Source organism: Camelus bactrianus, chromosome X (genome assembly GCF_048773025.1).
Source record: "Camelus bactrianus isolate YW-2024 breed Bactrian camel chromosome X, ASM4877302v1, whole genome shotgun sequence".
In the NCBI taxonomy this organism is placed as follows: Eukaryota; Metazoa; Chordata; class Mammalia; order Artiodactyla; family Camelidae; genus Camelus; species Camelus bactrianus.
Genome location: NC_133575.1, coordinates 90,575,135 through 90,602,013, shown reverse-complemented (window position 1 = coordinate 90,602,013; position 26,879 = coordinate 90,575,135). Strand labels below are relative to the sequence as shown.

At 40.1% G+C, this 26,879-nt stretch overlaps 1 long non-coding RNA gene across 5 annotated transcripts in view; it reads left to right on the top strand.

Annotated features, from left to right (window-relative positions):
- The first annotated feature begins 19,495 nt into the window (after nt 1-19,495).
- Nucleotides 19,496-26,879, top strand: part of LOC141576432 (uncharacterized) — a 69,552-nt gene continuing 62,168 nt past the window's right edge. The window contains exon 1 of one of the 5 annotated variants that reach the window (XR_012504834.1): nt 19,496-19,699. This is a non-coding gene — a long non-coding RNA (uncharacterized LOC141576432). The remainder of the gene's footprint in view (nt 19,700-26,879) is intronic. The other 4 variants (XR_012504837.1, XR_012504835.1, XR_012504838.1 and 1 more) reach the window with 4 other exon arrangements.

Here is a 26,879-nt window from a genome sequence, read left to right as displayed (position 1 = left end):
CTCCAAAGCATACCAAAACTTACAGGACCCAGCAAAAGGAGTGCTAATAGGGAATGTTTCATACATTATTTTATAACATTTTCATACATTAAAAAAGATTTCAAATAACATAACTAGAACCAGAGAAAGAAAAAATCTAAATGCAAAATTAGCAGAAAGAAGAAAATAATAAAAATTAGAGCAGGAAAAAATAAATTGAGATTAAAAAAACAACTTAAAAATTGATAAAACTAAGAGTTGGTTTTTTGGGTTTTGTGTTTGATAAACAAAATTTACAGACTACTAGCTATAATAAGAACAAAGGAGAGAACACTCAAAAGAGTAAGATCAAAAATGAAAGAGGAAGGGCAAAGGTATAGCTCAATAGTAGAGTGCGTGCTGAGCGTGCATGAAGTCCTGGGTTCAATCCCCAGTACCTCCATCTAAAAATAAATAAATATACCTAATTCCCTTCCCCCTAAAATAAATAAATAAATGGTACAAAATATAAATGCATTTACATAAATATAAATTCTAATTTTTTTAAAAAATGAAAGAGGAGTCATTACAACTGATTCTACAAAAATATAAAGTATCATATGAAAATATGAAAAATTATGCATAAAAAATTGGACAACCTAAAAGAAATGGAGAAATTCTTGGAGATATACATCTCCCAATTGTGAAAAGAATAAAAACAAATAAGGAGACTGAAGAAGTAATCAAAAACCTCCCAAAAAAGAAAAGACGAGGATCACATGACATTTTATGGATAAATTTAAACAAACATTTAAAGAAGAATTAATATCAATTCATTGTAAACTCTTAGAAAAAACAAGAAATAACACTTCAGAACTCATTCTATCAGGCCAGCATCACCCTAATACCAAAGTCAGGTGAAGACCTCACAGGAAAAGAAAACGTACAGATCAACATCTTTGGTAAACACAGACGCAAAAATTATCCTCAAAATACTAGCAAACCAAATTCAACTAAAAAAATTGTACTCCAAGAGCAAGAAGGATTTCTCCCTAGAAGGCAAGGATAGTTAAACATACATACAAATCAGGAGGATGCCAAAATGGAGACATAGGAGAATCCAGTCTCCATGTCCCCTTATAAAGATCAATGATTGAACAGCTATGCATGAACAAAAACAGCTCTGGGAAACCTCCAGAATCCACTTCAGAAATTTTAGCAACACTGCGGAGCAAAAAAACCTCAGAATAACTGCACAAAAAAAGAATTGTTCATCTTCAGGAAGGAACTTCCCAGCTAGAAAGAGTTCCCCTCACCAGCAAGGGAAGAGTGGAGGTAAGTGACCATCTTCTCCAGCCTCTTCGGGCAGGGTGTGAAGGTCCCACTTTAATTTAACCTCACCATATCAGCAAACCTGAGACTTACAGCACTGGCTAGGAACAAAGAAGAAAAGCAAGGGCTAATATTAGCAGAAGAGCCATTGTGGTACAGAGAACTGCAATGCATACAAATTCAGCAGATTTCACCACTGTTGACGTCAACAGCCAGCACAGACTCTACAGATGCCCTGCAGATTTGCCAGCTTTTGCTCCACGGTTTTTTGCATTTGCTGATGCCAGCCACCTGAGTCCCTCCCTCACCACCCCTACTGGAGTTGGAAACTGCACCAGTAGCCATCCCAGGAATCTCCAGCCATGTAAGTCACTAGCTGCCTGAGTCCTTCCATGCCTGTGACCTGCACCAATAGCTAACTCAGGTATCTGGGGCTATGTGAGTGCAAGACACCAGCCTAGACCCCCATAGCTGACTCCCACTGTTGTGCCCAAGATTGGGTCTATCCCCTTCAGCTGTGTGCTGCATACCACTAGCCTGATGCCCATCATCTACCTCCAATTCAGTATGCACACCTCCTGGGAAACTGTGCAGCCATGGGAAAGTACAACAACAACCAGGGCCCCCACAGCTGCTTGTGGGCCCAGATCAAGCCCTGCCTTCTGTCAAGGGCCAGAACCACCATACCTGCCTGTAGCTAGCCCCTTCAGCTGTGCACCTGCACACTTCCAACCTAACCCCTATCACTAGCCTCCCCTGCAGTGTGCATACCCAGGGGAAATTATGCAGCAGCAAGAGAGCATGCCAAAATCCAGGGCTTCCATAGGTGCTCAGGGCTCTCTATTCTGTTCCATTGATATATATGTCTATTTTTGTACCAATACCATGCTGTTATGATTACTGTAGCTCTGTAGTACTGTCTGAAGTCTAGGAGGGTTAGTCCTCTGGCTTCATTCTTTTTCTTCAGTATTGCTTTGGCAATTCTGGATCTTTTGTGATTCCATATAAATTTTAGAATTATTTGTTCTAGTTCTGTGAAAAATGTCCTGAGTAGTTTGATAGGGATCACATTAAATCTGTAGATTGCTTTGGGTAGTATGTCCATTTTAACAATATTAATTCTTCGAATCCAAGAGCATGGGATATCTTTCCATTTCTTTAAGTCATCTTTAATTTACTTAATCAATGTTTTATATTTCTTCTCATAAAAGTGTTTCACCTCCTTGATCAGGTCTATTCATAAGTATTCTATTTTTTGATACAATTTTTAAAGGGATTGTTTGTTTACTTTCCTCTTCTGATCTTTCATTGTTCGTGTAAAAAAAAATTCAACTGATTTCTGTATGTCAATCTTGTATCCTGCTACCCTGCCAAATTCTTTTTATTGCTCTAGCAGTTTTTGTGTGGAGCCTTTAGGGTTTTCTATATATAGTATCATGTCATCCACATATAGTAACAATTTTACCTCTCCTCTTCCAATTTGGATCCCTTTTATTTCCTTTTCTTGTGTGGTTGCTTTGGCTAGGACTAAGGAAGTCTTTCTTCTTAGGCATGTCAACCCCTTGTTTATTTACCATGTCTCTCATGGTAAATTTGTTCCTACTATTGATGGAAAGTGTTCATTATCTTCTGTCTGTTTCACACATGCACTGACCATTATGTGCAGGTTAATGGAAGAATACCTTATCTTCTACCTTCATGAGGTTCCTACCTTTGATCATTTCCTTATGACCTAAGAACCAACTTCAGTGGACTCTTAAAATGAAGGGAGTTACTAATAAAGACTCTCTCCTTGGCCAAACTTAGTTAGGTTCCTCTGAGCCCTCTTTTCAACTATGCTTTAACCTTGGCCCCAGTCCTATCTTTGGCTTACCCAGTCTGATTTTAGCAAGAATCCTGCTAAGTCAGTTTAGAGAGAATCTCCCATACTTGATATCTGATCAAGTTTTTCATCTCCCACATTTGATGTATAAGTCCTTGGCCTGCCATTACCAAGAATCCTGTTAGGTCTGTTTAGCAAGAATCCTTCTACCTTTGATAGCTCCTCTGACTAATTTTCTATCCACTGACCCTCTCACCCTGCTCCTTGGATAGAAATCCTCCCATGTCCTTCTTATATTTGGAGATGAGCCCAATCTCTCTCCCCTACTGCAATACTCCTATTGAAATAATTTTGAATGAATTCTTCCTCACCATTTTAGTAAGTGTCAGAATACATATCCTTTAACACTATGCTCTTTTGGTACAGACTTTGCTCTTGAGTGTGGGCTTTCTACTGTCTACCTGGGACTTTATTGATCATAAATTACTTCTCTATATTTTTGGTTTCATAACCAGATATTTACTTGTGGTCCATTCCCAATTTATTGATTTCTGGTTTAGAAGGCCCCTATGGCTTTTTGATACATCCTACTTTCAAGAATTTGACTCTGGTTTATTAGTGTAATGGCCCACAGTCAAGTGATGTCCTGTCTTCATTTAGCACCCAGGCTGGGCCTGTAATCTGCAGTTGAGCTGATGCTATATGTTTTAATAGAAACATGATTTGTCAGCTTACCAAAAACAACTGAATGCATACCTGCAAGTAGAATATTCCACTAGAAGTACTTCTTTGTACCTCCTTAAAACCACTGACTACCTAGCAACCAGGCAGTCTTACCCTAGAGCAACTAAGGCTTCAGTCTTGGGCCTCCATGATATCCTCTGGAATGCCACAGAACAGTTGCTTTTTGCAATACTCCAAATGACACTAAAATGCTCAGAAGAATGTCTATGCCTCTCATTTGCCCAATCATTCTCCCAGAGAAAAGATTAACACCATTAAGGGTATTTGCCTATCAATAAAATCCTAGGTACCTATGCTTTTTGTTTCATATGGAAATGTATTGTTTCTTATGGAAATGTACAGTGTGAACAAAACAAAGCCCCTGAACTGTAAACAATTAAAACTATTGGGGAGAAATACACAAAACAAATGGACGCATAATATTAGATAGGTTTGAGAAAAACAAAGCAGACTGAGTGGTTAGAGTGACAGATTATAGGTGATCAGGGAAGGCTTCTTTGAGATAACATTCGAACAAATACTTGATTAGAGAGAGCAATTCATTTGTGTCATGTTAGTGTTGACATCTGTTAATTGTATTTTTTTCATTCAAGATTTTTCTGGTTCTTCATATGACAAGTGATTTATGATTGTATTCTGGACATGCAAGTATTATGTTTTGAGTGTCCAAATCATACTTACATCTTATATTCTAGCAAGCAGTTTAGATTTAGCCCTCAGGTTTTGGCCTACTTTTGTGGGCTATGTTTCAAATGACAATTTGGTTTTCACAGGCCTTAAAAAGCTATTCAACTCTGCTTCATTTATTTGCTACCCAGAGGCGAATCTGAAAACTTGGGCAGGATTTCAATTTCTTGTACAGGTCACTTGGGGGTTCTACACAAGACGCTATAAATATGTTGAAAAATTCCTTTCTCCAGCTCCTTCCTCGTCTCTCCAGTTGGAAGGGAGAGAAACACCACCTATCTAGCTCACCCAACTCTGTCTCCTAGATATCACTTCATTAAAAGGGGAATACTGCCTCCCAGCCACCAAGTGGGGCAAGGTATATTAGTCATTTTTAAGTATCAAGGAATTTAAAGTTGAAAAACTTTCACTCTCTATGTATCTCTGGCAGATAAACAAAATACACAGGTGTGCAACATCTTACCAAAAAACACTGAGAAATTCAGCTGACATAGATTTATCAAGTGGTATACAGACAGAAGGAAAGAAATTTGTCTCTAAGTGGATCAAAACCAAGGAGAGTATGCTGAGAACTACGCTGTATTAGAACAGAGAACACAAAGGTTGTCCAGCGAAGCAAAACCAATGAAGTACAATGGCAAGGAAAATGAACGTGTTCCTACTACTGATTATACAACAAAGTTAAACAAACTGAGCAATCAGCGTGTGACATTCATTCACAAGACCTCCTTTTTGCCAAGAGTAAATATTCAATAAATAAATAAAATTTTTAAAAATAATAAAATTGCCTTTCTGATTTCTTTACCCATGAATGCGTCATTTCCCAATATGGTGGTCTGGGTAAGGGCATTTTCATTAGAAAATTAGTTCCTAGTTAATGGGTATGTGTAACCTTTCTGATAAACTTTTTATTTCTTAAACTTTTAAAATTAGTTTTATTTTATTTTTTCTTTCCGTTTTATTCAACACTGACATTCAACACTGTATAAGTTTAAGGTGTACAATATGATTTGACTTACATATATCATGAAATGATCATCACAAGTTTAGTGAACATCCATCGTCTCATATACAAGATTAAAGAAACAGAAAAAAATGTTTTTCCTTGTGATGGGAAATCAGGATTTACTCTCTAAACAAATTGCATATATAGCATACAGTAGTGTTAATTATATTTATCATGTTATACATTATATCCCTAGTACTTATTCATCTTATAACTGTGAGTTTGTATATTTTAACTGCCTTCATCCAATTCCCTCTCCCTTCACCCTTTGCCTCTAGTAACCACAAATCTGATCTCTTTCTGTGACTTTGTTTATTTGTTTGTTTTTGAAGTATAATTAACCTATAACACTATTAGTTTCTGTTACACAATATAGTGGTTCAAAATTTCTATGCATTTTAAAATGATCACCACTATAAATCTAGTTACAATATGTCACCATATGACGATTTACATAGCTATTGACTATATTCCCCACACTGTCACCCGTGACATTTTTTTTTTGCAGCTGGAAATTTGTGCCTCTTAATCTCCCTCACCTACTTCTTTCCTCCCTGACCCTCTCCCCTCTGGCAACCACCAGTTTGCTCTCTGTATCTATAACTCTCTTTCTGTTTTTGAATGCTTATTCATTTGTTTTGTTTTTTAGATTCCACATATAGGTGAAATCATACAGTATTTGTCTTTTTCTGTCTGGCTTGTTTCATTTAGCATGATACCCTCTAGGTCCATTCATGTTGTCACAAATGGCAAGATTTCATTCTTTTTTACATCTGAGTAATATTCTGGTGTGTGTGTATATATATATACCACACACACATATATATACCACATCTTTATCCACGCACTTATTGATGGGCACACAGATTGCTTCCGTATCTCGGCTATTCTAAGTAATGGCACAATGAACATAGGGTGCATATGACTTTTCAAATAGGGTTTTCATTCTCTTCAAATAAATAGCCAGGAGTGGAATTGCTGGGTCCTATGGTATTACTATTTTTAAAATTTTGAGGAATCTCAACACTGTTTTCCATAGTAGCTGCACCAATTTACATTCCCACCAACATTGCATGGGGTTTCCCTTTTCTCAATATCCTGGCCAACACTTGTTATTTGCTGTCTTTTTGATAGTAGCCATTCTGACAGGTGTGGGATGATACTTCATTGTGGTTTTGATTTGTGTCTCCCTGATGGTTAGTGATGTTGAGCATATTTTCAGATGCCTGTATGTTTTCTTTGGAAAAAATGTCTATTCAGTTCCTTTGCCCATTTTTTAATCTGGTTGTTTGTTTATCTGAAGTTCAGTTGTATGAATTGTTTGTATATTTTAAAAAGCACTTATAATACATTAAAGATGGTAAAAGATCAAAACTGCATTTCATTTAGGGTTGTGTTTCCCATGTTATTGTAGTGGGATGAATGGTGACCCCCCAAAAGATATGTCTACATCCTAATCCCTAGAATCTGTGATTTCCTTAAATGGCAGAGGGTATGATTTTAAGTTAAGGATCTCAAGAGGAGGTGCTTATTCTGCATTATCTAGGTGAGCCCTGAATGCAATCACCTTACAAAAGAGAGGTAGAGAGAGTTTACAGACACCAAGAGGAGAAGGCAGTGTGAAAACAGAATGGAGCGAGATGTGGCCACAAGCCAAGGAGTGCCAACTGGCATCAGAAGCTGGAAGAAGCAAGAAAGAGATTGTCCCTAGGATCTCCAGAGGGAATGCGGCCCTCTCATCACTTTGATTTTGGACTTCTGTACTCCAGAACTGTGAAAGATAAGTTTTTGTTGTTTTAAACCATCCAGTTTGTGGTAATTTGTTTTAGTAGCCTCAGGAAACTAATACAATTATCTTTATACAATTTTCTTATTTCTTCTTTGCCTTCTACATGAATTTCACATTCGCTATGGAGTTTCCAATTATTGAGATACTATACTGAAAAAAGAACATGAAATGGTGAGTTCAGAAAAGAAAGCAAATGAGTCAGCAGTCTTATTCTTTCTTATACACAGGTATACATTTATTTGCTTATTAATCACCAATGGCTACAGGATGTTATAAACTCTAGTCAACATTTTGCCTTTGGTCATTTGAAATCAAGTCATAGGGTTCAAGAACCAATCCACAGAGTTCAGGTTTATGCATTTATTTATGCTTCATTCCTTAAGATAGAGTAAGCAATGGTCCTGAAGGAGGAGGCTCTTGAACAATGATGGTGGTGGTGATGGCTTATCACTTATTCCAGGTAAAGGAATTGGAGGAAGAGGAGCAAATCCTGTGGATAGAAGAAGTGCTGGTAGAGCTGGTGATGGGGATGGCCCTCCATCTGTCTGTGGATGCAGTGAAAGACATCCTGAAGTTTACAAGTAACCTGAGGGCCCATGCTCCTCTAATATAAATAATCCCAATTTTCAAATGCTTGTGATAAAATATGCAGTAGTCTAATAGTAGAAATTTGTGGAATTTTTAGAGATTATACACTACTTATTAACTTATCAATATTCAAGGACTTAACAGTACACACAAAGGAGTTGTACACATATTGGATTAGCATTTTAAATTCCACAGAATGACTACTTCTGCTCTAACATTCTAATGCTAGAAGGGTTGGCATCCTCATTAAAAACTTTGTGACATACTAATCTAAAACAGAAAAATCAGACTTCATGATGAACATATACAAAGAAGAGGTACACTATCTGTGCTGGACCTGTGAGACTAGTTGGTTCAAATATGGATAATTAATACAAGGATATGGTTTGATCCCCTTTGGGCTAATTAGCTTTTATACAAAGTGTTTATCTCACAGTGCCAATGACCTAGCTGTCTTCTAATAAAATAAGAAATATTCCTTGCGTAGTAGTACATGCTTATCAAAGTTTTTACATCTATTGTCCCTTTTGATCTTTGCTATAACCCTGTAATATAGGTAGGGCAAGTAATTTCATCTTACTGCTTATAGATGAGAAAACTGAGACTCCAAAAGTTTAAGTGACAGGTAAAAAGGTCACAAATTTAGTGTAAAACGTGATTAGGATTTGAATGCAGTTCTTCATATAATTCAGTTCTCTTTCTGCTACAGCAGACTACCTCCTCATGAATACATGTCATTTGTCATGAACTGAGGACAGAACCTAGGTGAATGCTCTAATTTGGGAAGTAAAAAAAGGAAAGAAACTGACTTCTTATAGATGTGAAAAGTGAAGTAGGAGGATAGAGAAAAAAATGAAAGCTTTACTGAAAAATTATCAAATTTTACAGATATAGGAAAGCAGAGTTAAGCCAGGAAAAGGCTACCAGATCGGGTCATTTGGAGTTTACTGTTGAGTTTTTACATAACTTTTTAGTAGAAACAGACCAATTCAAGCAACAAACACCTATTGAGGATCCACTATGTTAAGAGGCAATCTTCACATCGTGAATATTCTCTCCAAACAAGCTGTCTTGAGGAGGGCACTTAATTAGTTGTAAAGTATAGACCACTTAAGAAAGACTTTAAGTATACGTGAAAGCTTTCCTCAAAGAGAATGTAGGTGGGACTATAAAGTTGATAGGTTTTCAAATGATAGTAGTCAAGATTACAGAAGTCTACAAAAGCTTTTGGGATCATTAAAATAATTGAAGATTTTCTTCATGAAAGGACATGTGGTTCTCATGGTTAATTTTATGTGTCAACATGATGGGGTAACAGGGAACCCAGATATATGGTCAAACATCATTCTGGATGTTTCTGTGAGAGTGTTAATGGATGAGATTAACATGTGACTTAACAGACTGAGTAAAGCAGATTGCCCTCCCTAATGTGGGTGTGCCTCATCCAATCAGTTGAAGACCTGATTATAACAAAAATGCTGATCTTCCAACTAATAAGAGGGAATTCTTCCTGCTTAACTGCCTTTGAACTGGGACATCAGCTTTTCTGTGTGCACTGGAACTCGAACTGAAACACTGACTCTTTCTGGGTCTCAAGAGTGCTGGCCTTCCAACAGGAACTATACACCATTGGCTTTCATGGTTCTCAGGCCTTTGGACTCAGACTAGAACTACACCAATTGCTCTCCTGAAATCCCAGCTTGCCAACTCACCCTGCAGATCTTAGGATTTGCCTGCCACCGTAATCATGTGAGTCAATTCCTTATTTTTTATATATATATACACACACATAAAATATACCCTGCTGGTTCTGTTTCTCTGGAGAACTGAGAGAAATACAAAAGTTGCCCCAAGTTTTCAAATTAAAATGAAAATTTTCTCTCAAAAACAGTTTTGCTTGTATAATGTATTCTGTCACAACATATTTAGGGAGTTTAAAAAACCAAAGCTTGAGTCTTTCCACACATGGAAATGATTTGTCTTAGGAAATCAGACTCATAAGAGTTATTTAAACTAAAATGTTGATATACCAGAAAGTCTGTTACTAGTCACATTTTCCTTCCATTTAACAGATAATTTTCTACCACAGAACTCATCTTGACATGATACAATATATATCTAGTTTCATTACCTGGGTTCAACTTTGCTGGAATTCTGTTCCAAGCTCTTTGATCTTTTCTTCCTTTTTTTTTTTTTTGGCATCTTGTTTTGCGCTTAAGTTCAGGCTCTGAATTCTTATTTTATCTGCAATGATCACCACCATAAATGCACACTTAATAACATATGATTTTCTGAAAGTATTAAACAATATTACGTACAAAGTAAATGGAACACTCTTTGCTTCTTTAATTCCCAGGCCTTCACTCATGATTGTTTTCATGACAATTTAATACCTCTGTGTGGGGATGGGGTTAGTGCTGGTAGTAGTAGCGGTAGTAATGGAAAAATATGCCCTCAGCCCAAGGCAAACAAAACATTTTCACTCCCGGAAAAGAAAAACTATAAAAAAAATTTTAAACGGATGGACCACGTTTCTCTCCCTATTTCATGGACATTTTTGTTATTTTGCTGTTGAAAATTGTATCTTAATAATGTATGCTGTTTTTTAATGTTATATATACTATGGATCTAGGTTTAATAAATTAGAAAATTAAGTCTAAAGATAAGCTGTCAGTTCAACTTCTTAAATATATTTAACCTTGAAAAGGAATCACACTTCCAGAACATTCAAATTGATGCACATAAATACAAATTAGAATCTTTCTACTGCATCCTTCATTTTCTGGCATTGTAAAAGATGTGCGCCACAAAACCAGACAGTAGAATGATATACACCATAAAGGCATTGTCCTTGAGATGGCAAATCAAAACACTTGTATAAAATGTTATGAGATGAAATGTGGGAGGTTAAAATACAGTACAAAGCCAGAGGGATTGGCTGAATGGTGAGCATTATTCTGCTGTGTCCTGCCAGAACTGTCTCATTCAAGCCTCTAAACAAGTCCAGACAAGCCTAAATACTTCACATGAACACTTCTTAAGTCCTACTAAAAAAAACCATACACATCTTACTTCACTTTTGTTGCAGTGTCACCTCAAGTCATTTTAGAAGGCTGTATGCATAACCCAACAGCGCTACTTTTGTTTCTAAAAGTGATAGATCTTGTCTAGAATTGTTTTTAGCTTATGTGGAACAATAAAAATTACCTAAACTGTTAGTAAATATTCATTATCAGAGTATATTTGAACTTTAGAAATTATAGAAGGCATTCAGATCCAAGTCTGAAGAAAGAGCAAGTGAGCAATGTGGGGTCCAGCCTGAAATACTACTTAATAACTGTTCTATCCATTCATACCCGATTCCCTGGAGAATGTGCCACAGGGGCTGATCCAAATCTTCTCTAGTTTCATTAAATTTCACACCCTCCCCAGAGCTTTCATGATCAATCAATGACCTGGTTTCCTAGCTCACTGAGAAGACGTGAGCTTGTTCACCTTCACTACTATTCATGTTATGATTTCTCTGAATCCACATTCCCATCTTCCCCCCTGCAATTAGCTTCTCCTCCTGGGCTTTTTGAGCATAGTGCCTTCACAAGCACACTGTTCACCACTGCTTTCTGTAAATGTTTCATTGCTACCTTTGCAGAGAGGCATACAGTTTTTCTGCTCGAATTTAAAATTAACAACACATGGAATCAGAATCACACAAATCCGCAATATGTGAGCCGGGAGAAGCCTTCTTAGAAGTCCACTAATTTTATCCTCCACGTCTAACGATGAAGCATTTAGGATCCAAGGAGTATGACTTACTTAAAGCCACAGCCAATTAGCAGCATTGCTGAGATCAGGTCTTACTGCTTGCTTATCATTCTATAACCTCTTTTCTTTTTTCCTTTATACTGCCACTTTAAATGACTCAGAAGAAGAGAAGGTATACATGTAGTCATTGGGAGAATATACATGGTTTCATTCTAAATATTGGTGAAGAGAATAAGAGAATAAAGCATCAAACACTGAAACGACTTTGTTATTGTTTTTCAGCGCTGCTTTTCCTAAAATATATCCTTACGGAAAGCTTTGACAGAGAGAGTCACAATTTGCTCCAGTCCTGTGTGACTGGTGAAAGTGCCTAAAACTAAGTGGATTCTAAGATTCTCAAACTGAGTTTTGAATATGCTACTTAAAATAAGAACATTAGGTACATAAAGATCTATTAATCAAAAACCATGCAGTGTTTTCACCAATTAAACTGACAGTTTCCTACAAACATTTGATGCTCAAGCTGTTAGAATCTATTCTAGTAACAAGAAAAATAGACATTTCTTCAGAAACCCGTAGTAACTTCTGTGATGCTCTATGACATCTGGAGTGAAATAGGAAAAATGATTATCTAATCTCCATGAAAAGTCAGTTTTGAAGAGACAGCAATATGAAAGCACTTTAGTTTCTTGTCAGACAGATGAAAACTAGAGTTTTTGGCTTCTGCTTCAATCCTCCTCCCTTCCACCAACAGGAAAGGAATACTATATGAAAGATTCATAGGAAGTAGAAAGAAAAGGAATGAAACTTTGGGTAGAACCTAGTAATAATTGTAGCTATGCTTTCATGAAACAAACAAAAGACAATCTAGGTATAAATAAAGCTGGCAATTGCTAAAAAGCATTTGTGTAAGACATTAACATTAAAAGAAAAGAGGACCTAAATTTTACCAAACCTTATGAAATAGGAATGTCATTTTTCAAATGTACAGTAGAAAATCTAAAGTAGCTAAATGAACTCACTCTAAGCAGCGAGGGTGGGAGGTTATTTGGTTTTTGTTGCCATCAAGAAGGCTGACTTTAGAGACCATAGAACTAGATAGCCATCTCACAGACCTCCAAGAACTACCTATTGTAAGGAAGTGATAGCTGAAGGAGTGTAATGGGGTGTTATTGAGGCTGATTGCTTCTGACCATATTCTTTCCACAGCCTAATGTTATTTCATTTCATCAATCACTTTAATATACAATGGCTAGTGTTTTCTTCTATATGTATTAAAGGTGATGAGGAAGCAATAGTAGATTATAGTAACTTTATTAGGGAAAAGAAATTTCGAGGTTATGTTTTGGGTCCAGAAGTGTAAAGTACTACATAACCGAAACAATATTTAAAAGGTTTTGCAAAACAGAAATGAGAGGATATGTGATTAAATTAAAATATTTAATCTAACATTTAATGATCCTTATCATTTTTGTTTTTATTTTCTTCAGCTTTTCACTAATCTACACAAGAATTCATTAAAATTAAACAAAAGTGATGAGAAATTATCACAGCAGACCCAGCCATCCTATAAGTCCACAATGCAGAGTATCACTTATTTTATTGTGGTAAAGTATACTAATAGGGTTCAGGACATGCTACCCTAAAATATGGCACCTTGGCATAGTGAATATTTTAAGCTAAAGGAGTTTGAGAAATGGCAGAAACAGTTTGTGCTCTTTACCTTCTCCCCCAATCACCTTTCTCCCCTCAAATGGGTCATAAAACCCTCCTGTGACAGGTGCCCACCCTATACCTGGAGGAAAGGAGCATCTTTATCTCTGAATTAGAAGGTGTACAAAGAAGAATCTGAACAAACAGGCCTTGCTAAGATGACCCCCGTTTACTACAATTACTTCATACTCCTTAATCTATCATATCCCTTCACAACAGTCCACCCTTCATCAAACCTAGCATTAAAGACGTGAGTTTAACCATTCTTCACATCTTCATTTCCTTATGAAAGATTCTGTGTCACATAAAACATATCAAATGTCTCTGTCAGTTTCATTTTCAGATCTAGCCAGGGATGCTAAGTGGGTTGAGGAAAACGTATTCCTCTCCTACAATACATAACATAAAACTGACCATTTTATAGATTACCATTTTATACCTATTGCCATTAAAGATAAATTGGCCTATCCCACACATAAATCATAAGCTGCCACATATTCTTTTCTTAGCTAACTTAATGAATTCAACAGGACGTGTGCTGAGGGCCATAACCAAGCATCCATGAATATATTTTAAGCACATTCTTACTATTTAAAAATGATTCCAATATTTTTCAACTTTTATGATTACAGAATTCTATAAAATTTCTTTCATGATTTGTTGTGGGTGGAAATGTGCCAGACTCTATATTTATGATGATTAACATTCAAAATACCTTAAACAAAAGCATTGATAGGAGGAGATATAATAACACTTGTTAATATGAGATTCTTGTGAAAGATTGTACTTGAGTAATATTCAAACATTCAACCTGGGGCAGAAAGTATCAAAACATAAGGAAAAATTTCTCAAGTACAAGTACACCAGGAGCAAGTTTTTTCGATATATGTAATTGCCTTAATAATAAATTATCCTTAGTTAAGCATGGAAAAAATAACTAAAGAACCTCTTCAGAGAATAATGCTGTTCTCATTATTATATATACCAAGGGAACAAAAAACTTTTTGGTGTGATGGATATATTCGTTATTTTGAGTATAGTGATTATCTCTCAGGTGAAACACATGTCAATATTTATCAAATTGTATACTTTAAACAGGGTATCTTCTGTCACTTATACTCATATTAATAAAGCTTAAAGGGAAAAACCTGTGTGTCTAGGGCAACATAACCAAGGAGAAAAGAGTTTAAATAATCAGGGCAAAGAGTAGCCTGATCTTGTTCATTGCTGGCCATGCTTGAAAAATATTTTCATTCTAATTTCAATGGAAAATCATTGGAGAGTTTCAGATATGATTTGAAAGATGGGCAACAGTAGAATCACATCTGTGTGAAACCGAATGAGACATTGCACTCCCTAAGTCCAGGTGCTCTCAAGAGAGAGGTCCATAGGTTTCCTTAAAGTTCCTGAAGTATCTGCTCATTTGTGTGTGTATGTGCACATGTGGATTTTTAAAGTTAATTTCCACACTATTCATCAGCTTCTAGAGGCACTAGCACTAATAGTCATGCCATTGCCAGAGGTGACCCTGTTAACTGTATAGTGTTATAACAGAAAAGAACATACCTGACTCCATATTAGATGTGCTCCTTTAGCTCTAACCCTGTGCTCTGTTTCCTGTTCTTAGTCTTGCTGGTTCTGCAAATTTTGTAAAAGAATGTTGCCTAGAGCCTGAAATATACAGGATATCCCACTCTCAAGGTTCCGATTTTTAAGGGTTTAACACTTTCCCATTCATATAAAGATAAAAAGTTGAAGAATAGAAAATAACATTTATCTTGTTGGAGGTTTGCAGGGAAACCACCACTTGACCTATGTGGACAGCTGAAAGAACAAAGGATTCCAACACCAAGAAGTTGGAGACAACCAACCATATTCCCTCCCCTTTTTGGTATAAAAGGAGCCTACATTCTGACATGGGGGAAGATAGTTCTCCAGGACGTTAGTCTGCCATCTTCTCGGTCTTATGGCTTTCAGAATAAAGTCCTATTCCTTGCCGCAACACTTTGTCTCCCGATTTATTGGCCTGTCGTTCAGCAAGAAGAATGAGTTTGGACCCGATAATAGTGTGTGTCTTTCAGAATTGCCTCCATATACTTACATTCTCATACAAGGAATCATTAAAAATAAATACCCTTTAAGCTGTTGAATAATTCTACAAGATTTAAAAAACACCTATTTGCAGTCCTAACTGAAGACACAACCAATTACAGGTCTGTAAATGCATTCAGAATCAACTCTTTCAGTTGGCATTTTCTCCCATATATCTCAATAACATACCCAAAATATAATTATCAGTTTTGGTTGGCACAGTTGTGTTTGTGGATATTTATAGCTCTTTATCATGGATCACTTCAAACAAAGCAGACAGAACAATATTAACAAAAATTCTATATGTCAGTAAAGCAGCTTCAACAATCAACATTTTGCCAACTAAGTTTTATTTGTTTTTTAGCATATTTCAAAGATATTCCAGATATCATACGACTTCATGCATAAACCCGAGGAGTTATTTCCTCCGCATACTCTACTGTACCATAAACTATAATGAATACGGCTTTAAAAAACCATAACCAAAATACTATCATTGCATCAGACAAAAATTACAACTATTCCTTAATGCCACTGGAAAACATCCACGTCCAGTGTACCTCCTTGACATAAATATCTCTCTTAAATTTTATTTGTTCTTATTTGGATGCAAACAAGTATCTTACATAGCATTAGCTGAAATATGACTTAACTCTCTTTTCATCTATAACAGCCTCTCCCCACTTTCTTTGATGAAAAGACTGGATTATTTGTCCTGTAGAATTACATTCTGTATGTGTCTGTATGCATCCTGTCCTGAACATGTTCCATTAGAAACAGAATATCCTGTAGTGAGATCTAAGGGCTTGGTTAGATTCAGGCTCAATTATTTTAGCAAGAACATATTACATTGATGCTTTGTCCTCCTATTGCATCATATCCAAACACACACGATATCTGTTCCCCACAGTTTCCCACATTTTTGATGTAAAAATTAATCAGTGGGTTGGTGTACTCTCACTGTGCTTCACCCACATTATAAAATTTCCCATCCATCTTTTACTTAATTTTTATTAAATTTACAAGTTGGCTTACTTTTTTATTTTTGATATGCCATTTAGATACTACATAATCCACCACATTAAAGCGTACAAGTTATGGGAGTTTTTTAGTATGTTCAGAAAATTGTGGGCCCATGACCACAATAAATTTTAGGACACTTTCATCACCCCAGAAAGAAAGTCCATACTTACTAGTCATTCCTATTCTCCCGTGGGACTGATAACCCACTGCAGTGGTATAAAGATGATTTCAAAGTGAAAACATCTGACCTACAACGGAGGCGGAACTAAATCTTTTCTGAAGTTCCCTTATCTGACTAAAGCAGAACTTTATGAGAGACAGATTCCACCACCCCACCCACATGAGGCAGGGTGTCTGATCAGGGAGGCCTGATTTTGGATACCAGAATATTCCAAAAGATTTTGTAAACAAGTCTCATCAGACTTCTATCCTTTGAAGTCCTAATCCACCAACCCCTCCTTGTGAAGCTGGTATATAAACCCCTATCTCTGGCTGTTTAGGGAGCCTCTTCGTCTGAAAGCTTCTATATAGTAAATAAACTTTTCTCCTGTTCATTTACTGTTATTTAATTTTCAAGCCCCTAGCCACTGGAACCTAAGATGGTGAAGGAAAAGTTTTCCTCCCAACATCCTCCTCTCACTATTCCCTGGTAACCATGAATTAATTTTCTATTTCTGCAGATTTGCCTGTTCTGGGTATTTGATGTGAATGAGATCATAAAATGTGTGTTCTTTGGTGTCTAGCTTTTTCCATGTATAAAAATGTCTTTAAGGCTTATCATGGTTTTTAGCACGTATCAGTAGTTCATTCCATATTATGGCTAAATAAAAATCTATAGTATGGGTAAAGCATATTTTGCTTTAAACATTCGTCAGCTGATGGACATTTGGGTTGTTACCCATTTTGAATTTATGAATAATGCTGTCATAAACGTTCAGGTACAAGTTTTGGTTTGAATGTCTCTTTTCAGTTCTCTGGGATATATGTCTAGGAGTGGAATTGCTAATCATGTGGTCACTCTTTAACTTTTGGTGAGAGTCAAATTGCTTTCCACAATGTCTGCACCATTTTACATTCCCACCAGTGTATGAGGGGTTTAATTTATCCACATCCTCATAAGCTTGTTAATTTCCATTTTATTTTTTAATATAGCCATCTATGTAGGTGGGAAGTGGTACCTCCTTGTGGTTTTAATTTTCAGTTCCCTAATGACTAATGATGTTGAACATCTTCTCTTGCTCTCTGTGGCCGTCTGCACAAGGGCAGCAATGGATTTGCAGCATGAGAGCCCACCGTGTGTGAACTAATCCTGGTTCGCATTGGCAAACCACTTTGCTTCGCTGGACCTTGGTTTCCTGGCACAATGACTGCTTACTGAACCTGTGTCTGTCCAGGGAACAGAAACAGCAAAAAGGCTCTGACTGGGATCTCTGCGCGGGCAAAGAGCCACTACTCCCTAGAGTGAAGGAAAAGAAACAGAGGAATCCAGAGGGGCAGCTGAGATCAGAGCCCAGGCACCAGTCAGGTAATTCCATCTGGGGAAGAGGCGGCCGATCTCCTCACTTTCCGCCCTCAACAAGGTGGGCATGTTGTGGCAGGGCAGTAACCCTCCCCTCACCCACTAGGAGCTGATGGCAGCTGGGCTCTGTGAAGGTTCCTGTGTTGACCTGAAATGCAAAAAGGCAGCTGCCTGGCCAGGACAAAGCAGCTCAGGGCCCTCATTGTCCTTCTGCTTCCAGCCCTGAAAATTCCCACCACCTCTGCCCCAACAGCAGGGAAAGCAGGAGAAAGGGGGATGTGAGTCAGCCTGAGCCAAGAGCCAAAGCTGGGAGTAGCCGGGCTGCAGGTGGTCTTAGGGGGCCTGGGCCTGCTCAGGTCCTCTGTGAGGGAGCAGAACAGAGGCAGGGAATTCTGAGGAGTTAGGGGCATCAGCATGCCAGGAGTTAGGTGCTGCCCTGGGGTTGGTGCCAAACCCATGGATACCTTTTAAGTGTATAAAGATGGTTACACTGGGGAGTAGATCTGAGCAGGGGTGACTTCGATTTTCCCTTGAAATACTTCTGCATTTGTGAATATGGTTTTTCTTAAATAATAATCCAGCAAGTGTTACATCTGTCAATGGCAATAAAGAGTCAACAAAAATGTCTTCAAAATGGATGGTTTTAGTTACCAAAGAGCTGCAGGTTCCTCAAGGGCCTAGAGACAATTGTTTCTAAGGCTCTTTATTTGCATCTCTCCCCTCCCTACACCCTGCCACAGGGAACAAGGTACTGGGAGGATACAAGCCCCAATTTAACACCCATCATCTCGGAGTGGCGGGATCACCTGTTATCTTCCTTTTGCTCTCTTTGCTGCACGTGACTCCATTATGTGAACGTTATTTTGCAAGACGAGCATGCTCCTTTTTCGAACCGGAAAAATAAATCAAGGAAGGCGAAACCTGCAAGTCGCTGTGACTCCTTGGGACCCAGCACACCTCCACCCACCTAGGCGGTGTGGATACCCCCTGCAGCAGCCCCCCACCCCCACCCCGAAAGCCACTTCAGAGGTGACTAGCAGGTCGTTGGCAAACAGCGGGAGGTAACCGGGCGCAGGGAATGCCTGCTGTTGCAAGGAATCTGCCGCCCACCTGAGGAGGCAGCAAGCCAAGTATTAATATCCTCAGGCATATGCATGATACAAACTTGTAACTTCGTTTGAAAGTGTACTTATTCAAAGTTTTTCCCTCTAAATAGTTTTGCGACTGTTCAAAAATTTCCGTTATACTGTTCCTTCACATTCACGGTTTGCTCACTTGTCGGCAAGGACCCTACAAGGGGGGGGGACAAATTGGTACTTCAGAGCAGAGGGCGAAAGACGGGAGGCTTCATCTCCGCCTTTCCCAAGCTCACCTCTCCCACCGCCCCGCACCTGGGACCTTCTCAGGAGGTCCCACCCCCTCCCCTGGGCGGGGCCAACACTGAGGAATCCGGATTCCCAACCCCTCCGCCCCTCAGAAGCGCCCCACCTCCCGGGCGTCTCCGAGGAGACGCGGACGACGTGGGGAGGGGAGGCGGTCTACCCGGGGCCAGGCGGGAGCTGCTTTACGGCAGGGGCGGGCGGGGGGCGCAGTTGAGTCCCACCGGCTCCCGCGCGAGGATCGGAGCGGCCCGGGTCTCCCCTCGCGGCGCGCGGCCGCAGCCAGGTGGGTCCCCCCAGCCTCCTTCCTCTCCTTTCCCTTCCTTTCCCTGATGCAGGCGACGCGAGGCCGGGGTCTGGGCTCCGTCCGGTAGCCTTTGTGGTCCGGGGGCCCTCCCGGTCCTCCGGCGCCTGGGCAGCCTGTGCCGGGCGTGCGACGCAGGCCAATGGTGGCCGGGTCGGGCCGAGGGGGCGCCGCGTGGGCCGGGCCGGGGTGTGGCGTCTGGGCGAGGCTGGCTGAGCGAGGGCGCCGGGATTGTGCCGCCGCCTAAGTTCTGTGCCCTGACGCGTGTGGGGAGAGCGTCCAAGTAGAGCCCTTTGGGTCTCCCCGTCGACTGGCCTCGAAGCGTTTCCCTGTGGCCGGAAGGCGGGAGGCAGGAGGAGGGGTCGCCAGTTCCTTCTCCCTCCTTTCTTTCCTCGCCGTTTACGTGGTGGCCGGAGGGTCGGCTAGGTCCAGCGGGTCCGCTGCCGACAGGGTCTAGGCTTCTTGGAATGTATCCCTAGAGAAGTAACATTTCCTTTAAAGACGTGCCCCTACCAGGGACCGAGGGAAGAGTACGTGTCCTTCCGTTGCCGTTGGGCTCAAGTCCTCTACTTATCTTTTGCAAACTTCCGAAAATCTTAACAGGAAACGCATTGCCAATAATTGGCCGAGAAACTATTCCGCCGTGTAAATTTCCCGTTTATTTAAGCGAAACCAGATTTACATAATGGGTTGCAAGAATATGTGAGAAGATTCCACCCTCTTTATTTTAAATGGAATGGTGGAACTTAGGAGACCAGGGTTAATTTTCGCTAGTCGTTCGTGCTCCTGGTGTTTTGAAGCTTAGCAGGGGGTTGAATTTGAGGAGGTAAAACACCCCGAATGAAGAACGGATGAAGAAATCTAGCCTCTTAGATTCCTGTATATTTAAAACTGTTTTTAGGTCTTGCTATCGGCCATCAGACCTCTTGTATTTCCCTCATTAAAGGGAGCCTATTTAGTAGCAGCCAAAACTTCCGACAATCCATTCTGTCCACGTTTGGTTATTCATGAAACTGTCACATCCTGTTCAGTCTCTGGAGAAATCTGAAAAAGAATTAGGTTAATACAATTACATTTATAGACATGAACAACAGACAGAAGTTTAGTTTATGCACATGCATTTTTTTGTTGTTGTTGCATTTTATACGTGGTTTTTAAAAAATGCCGGTTAAACAGCCCTGCTATTGCTAGTGTTTACTACTGGGGAGTGGAATTTGGAGGAGGCTCTTTCGGATCATATTTAAACCACATCTCTGTGCTTAGAACTTTTTTAGACAAAACAGGAATTTCAACTATGATTCTTAAGCATAAAGTTTTTGAAAGAAATGATGGTTACCAAACAGCAAAGAGTTTAGGAATGAATTTTTGACCTAAAATTTTGACCTATAGGCCTGTTTCTAAGTATGCGTTTAACGACATGGAAGAACAAGTCCCCAAATTTTCATGGGCTCTCCCCAAGTGATGGGAATACTGTTGGTTTATGTTTTGATCTTTCACAGTTCTGTGCAATAGAATCTGAAAGGAGGATTATTATCAGTGAAATAACTAAGCTTTTTAAAGAAATTACTTTACTTTATTTTTATTTTTATTTTGTTTTTTATTGAAGTACAGTCAGTTACAATGTGTCAATTTCTGGTGTACAGCACAATGTCCCAGTCATGCATATACATACATATATTCGTTTTCATATTCTTTAAAGAAATAATTTTAGATCATCAAATATAAGATACCAGTAGTAATACAAAAATATTTATAAGGTTGACCAATTAGATGGAGACAAAAAGTCCAGAAGGAAAGAAAACACGTTTATGCTGGATATTTCTAGACAGCAGTATTAAGCGTATGCATGTGCGTGTGCATGTGCGTGCACGCTTGTTTCCTGATAGTGCTACTGAGGCAGAAGTTTCCTCTTCTTTCCAAAATTTAAAAACTAACATAGTAAGTTCTGCAGAGAAGATGTGATGGCATGAAAAAGCAGGGATTTTTACATAAGGGGCTGCCTCTGTTTGCAGTGGGATCATACCCATTTTAGGGGTAAAGGGCACAAAGCAGTTGGCTCCACACTGTGTAAAAGCATCTGCCTATGAGATGGCGTTTGGCTCTCTGTATGTGTGAAACAAACCCTTGCAGGAAAATAGCAAGTAGTGACTTGAGACCACTTAAGATATGCCACATCCAAGACAGGACAAGAAACAGCAGGTAATGTAGTCCCCTCAGAAGGGCAGGTCATGGTTGGAAACCCATAATATATATAAGAGATTGTACAACAGTGCAGTTTTTGTTTAGATTTTTCTTACTATGCATGAGTCAGGTATCTTTGTGTATATTTAGTGTCCTTTTATGTTTCTTTCTCTGTGGGCTGTTGAAGTCTTTTTGTATTGCGTTCTTACTCTAAAACGATTTCTAGAGCTTGTTCTTTATGTAGTAGGAAGACTAGTGATGTGCGTTGAAAATAGTTTTTCCTGTTTGTCATTGCTTTACTAACTTTGTTTATGAAGTTTTTTTAATATGGTGAATTTTATCTATTGATATTTATCTGTGTTTTCTTTGATGGGTTTTGAGTCAAAGGTAGAAAGGCTTTCCCCGCTCCTGGGTTATAAAGGAATCAGCCCATGCTTTGTTTTAGTAGTTGTATGATTCTGTTCATTGTACATTTAATTCTTGGATCCATGTAGGGTTTATCCTGGTTTATTGTATGAAGTGCAGAATTAAGAACCCCTTTTTTTTTTTTTAATAGATGAGTACCCCTTTGTCCCAAATCTGTCTTTACCCCCACTTATTTGGGAGGCTACCTTGTCATATGCTAAATTCTTGTATGTTTTCGGGTCTGTTCTTGGACTCTGTTCTGCTCTATGTATGGTAGAGCTAGTCATCCCACCACGTGGCTACTCATTGGCAAAACTCTCCTGGGTATTCCTGCCTATTTATTTTTATTGTCCCTTATGAACAATGGAAAACAACGAGAAAGTCTTCAAAAACCTTTTAGATTTTCCTTAGGATTAGAATAGATTGATTAATTAGCTGATGAAGAATTAACATACTCAAGAGGTTGAGTCTTTTTATTCAAGAATATAGTACATCTTTACTCTTGTTTAAGTCCACATTGTTGTCTTTTAGGACACGGAAAGCTTTCTTTATATAGGTTTCTCATGTTTTTGTTTGATTATTCCTAGGCATATAATCTTTGATTGCTGGTTCTGTAAATCCCTCCACTATATTTAGTAACAGGAAATACGTCCGTGGAATTTAGCTGAAAAAATAGAGCCCTTGATTATTAAGAATTTTGTTAACTTTATAGGAGTCAGTGGATGATATGTTTTCCATATTCTTATCAACCCAAAGAAAGGTGGAAAAGATTTGAAGCGTGTACCTCTTCGTGTACGTTGGATTTTCAAGCACTGAGTAGGTAAAAGTTGAGTAAAACCTTATAAATTAATTTCCCTGAAAAATTTTGTTTTACACCTCATTGGAAGGTGCTAAAACCCTTGCATTTCCCCTTCTTTACACGCTTGTTGAGGTTACAAAGTTTTTGAAAGCTAATATTATGTGGGAAAGATGCAGACTGAGGCCTGATTTCCTGAGCACAGGTTAGGGATCTGTCCCACACAATCTCCTGTGGTCTCTGCTCCGGTACTGTGAGCATGATGGTCTCGGTGTGTCCTTTTGACCAGAGATCACACTGTGACATGATGAAGATAGAGGAGACATCTTGCTTGAGGTCCCAGATATCTTCCAAACAAGAGGATCATGGAAGCCATGAAGCAAGGGTTGGCTTGACTATTGCAGATAAGAAATGTGGGCAACAGACCTTTATCTAGGGACTCTAGAGGATGATGTAAGATCTCAACTGATTAATTTTAAAAGGGCTTAGACAACCTTAGTTGTACCTAACAATATGGGCTAAAGAGTACTGTTGGAGCCTGTGAACCAGAATTTATTTAAGAGGATCAAAATTAACAGAACTCTAAATAGAATTCACCTATATCACCCTTTTCAAGGCCTAGTATAAAAAATGGTGAACAGTGGCTCTCTTCAAACTAGGAGATACAAAATGCTAGTCATTTTCTTCTTTAGGGTCTTTATCATTTCCCTTTACTCGTTGATGGTACACAGACCTTATTTGCTGATGAGAACTAAACAAAATTATATTAATCAGTTTGAAAAGTGGAGTCTAGCTCAAAGGATAGCATGAAATAATGCTTTCTTAGCCTGATAAGAGTCCAAGCATAGATGAAGCTCTAGACTGATTAGTTGGATTCCATCTCACTGTAATCCTGCTTTAGCTGAGGAGACAGGCAAAATAACACAGAATGGAGGCAGACACTTGCACATTCATCATTTGCACTTTTTAACTTTTTATACTGACTTCGATAAAATAGACGAGCCAGGTCTACTAAAATTGGTACATCTTAAACTGGGCAGGCAGGATGCATTTAGGAATATGTCTTTTGGAAACCATTTGGCAAAAATCGATCCCAAAATTGAAAGTACACGAAAATTTTGGTTCATTTTATTGCTTCTCTGAAAACAGAGAAGAGAATTACATAGACAAGTGAGTAGAGGAGTGTTTCCAAGAGGGTGTCCTTCAGCCAGGTTTGTAGAATTGAAAAGTAGGAAGGGATTAAAATGACCCTCTAGAGATGAATAGTGGGATGTCTAGTTATTCAGCTTTGGGAGGTGATATATACCACCTCCCTTAGAAAGAATAAGATGGTCGTACTTGTGGGCCGTAATCCTTGGGAGAAGTGTGTGCTCCTTTGAAGGAAAAAAGCAAAAAAGTCCTTGAAGAGTTGACTTCGATGAGTCTCATGCAGTATGGATCTAGAAAGAAAGATCTGTGTATATAGGGCATACTTCTGTGCCAGTACACACACAGACTGAGGTAGAAACAGACATTCACCTTCCACCTAAATGTTTCTTGCTCTCCATGAGACAGTCTTTTGAGGATGAAAAGGATAACATAAAATTGTGACTTGCTTTTCTTTGGGGTCCATGGCACGAGGAGGAGGCTCTTTAGAATTTTCCTTGATGCCTCTCAGTAGATTGAAAGATTTCTAACAGCCTATGTTTGGAGCAGAACATTAATGTGTGGACCAAGAGGGAAAAAAAACCCAAAACACAATTTAGCTGAATATTCCCAAACAGAATAGTGTATGTGCTGCTGGGGAAATCAGACATGGAGGCACGAAAAGAATAAATTTCATTCTGATTATACTGTCTTGAGATAGCTTTACCTGGAGAGTGTGTTGAATGACGGCACAGTGAAGATTTTTTTTCCCTTCCATCTGCCACAACCATGCAAAACTATATTTTAAAACTATCTGTGACTCGTAGTAAACTCATCATCACATAACATGTGCGGATTGCAAAGAAAAAAAGACTAAAAGATTGTCTTCATATAACATGCTCGAGGTAAAACACATGAATACTTTAAAAATGACAGGTATCATAAATTTTTTCCTTATCAAACATCTAATGAAATGACTGAGATTGAACATGGGACAGACAGGAAGACATATCATTCCTAGGTCACGTAATTGCGTACATGACTGATTACAAATATAATAATCCATATCTGAAGAACAACACACACTATTGTAAACAACCCCCCCCCCAAATTTTGTAACGATCACTGTATTAGACTAGAGATTTACCTGTTTACTAACATCCTTAAAGGAAGTTTGCACCAACTCCCTTTGACTCAAACTAAATAAGGCTACAACTTGAGGAAGTCTTTGAGGCGGTGGGAAAATGGAAGATGGATTGCTAAAGATACAGCTGCAGGTCCACTGCTGGGTGCCTCGATGGGGGAGTCCTCGCTTTTTTGTGGTGAAGGCAGCTTGAGAGGACCCCTCAGAGACGAGGCCACTCAGGGTGGCGTACAAGGGTTTGAGGCGCCCGCCCGTCCCCCGTCCCCCGTCCCCCGTCCCGCCAAAGTGGCCAAGATGTTGAGGCACCTTGCTTTTCGCCTGCCATTTCGTTTTTTCGTCAGCGAAGGGCGGAGGGAGAGGACTGGGGAGAGGCAGGTTGCTGTTTCTGGTGCGATGCTGCCATCAAGAGGAACAGGTCCGCCAGTCGCCAGCCTCGCGGACCCTGTGCTGTCCCTTCCTGGGGAGGAGTGGCAGGGGCGTACAGTCGGGAACAAGGGCCCGGCCCGTGCCCCGGGAAATCAAGAGCTCCGCCAGCGAAGGGGCAGGAGGTGTGACCCGAGGCCTTAGAAGCTCCAGAGACGGGCACCGGGGGAAGGCGCTCGGCCCCCGTCCCGTCCCCCCCCCCCACACACACCCCCCCCGGCCCCCCTCCGCCGGTGCCTGGCTTGTAGGGTAGAGGAAGTGGAGGCTCCGGGACTCTGGCGGCCGCCATGTCTGGGCGGGACTAGAGGAAGCTGCTCGGTTGGAGCCCAGGCCAGGCCAGGGGCCGCCCTGGGCTGCCCCGGGGCCGCGGGCTTTTGGCCGCGTGCGTGCCCCTTCCCCTGGGAGTAAGAGCAGGTCCGGCCTGGGCAGGCCCAGGGCCCCCGAAGCCTCTCTGGGCCGCGTTGAGCCCAGCCAGAGTTGTGCTGCCATTGGCAGCAGTGGCGGAGTCCGGCCCAGTGCCGCTTTTCTGTCCAGCTCGGGGATGACGTGGGGAGCCTGGCTACCCAGTGCCAAGGGGGCCCGAGGCCCAGCGAGGGCTCGCAGTCGGAGTCCAGAGGGGAACGGCGCTCTCAGGACCAAGGAGACACTGCAGAAGGAGCCCTTCTCCTGAGCCAAGAATTTCTGCCATTTCCCGGGTTGTCCAGGATTCTGGCACAGGCCTGTCGTGTCCTGTCCCCAGGGCTCCCGGACCCACCTCCTCGAGAGGACAGCACAGGAGAGGAGCCGGGCCGAGCGGACCCCTGGGCCATGCCTTTGCAGACTTCGGCTTTGTCCCGAAGAGGCCCCGAGCCTCACTTCAGCGATGAGAAGGAAGGGCCCTGGCTTCCATTCAGCCCTGGCTCTCCAGGTCTTGACCCTGTGGCCCTGTGCTTGCGGCCGCAGCCCAGCGGGGAAATCAAGAAGAGGTCTCAAGACGCTGCCTAAGGCCCACCTCTGTTGGACTGAGCGAAATGCGCCCCCCCCCCCACCTCCCCTATCACCACCCCTCATCCAGCTTGTCTCCCAAGTGCATACTCCGGGCACACGAC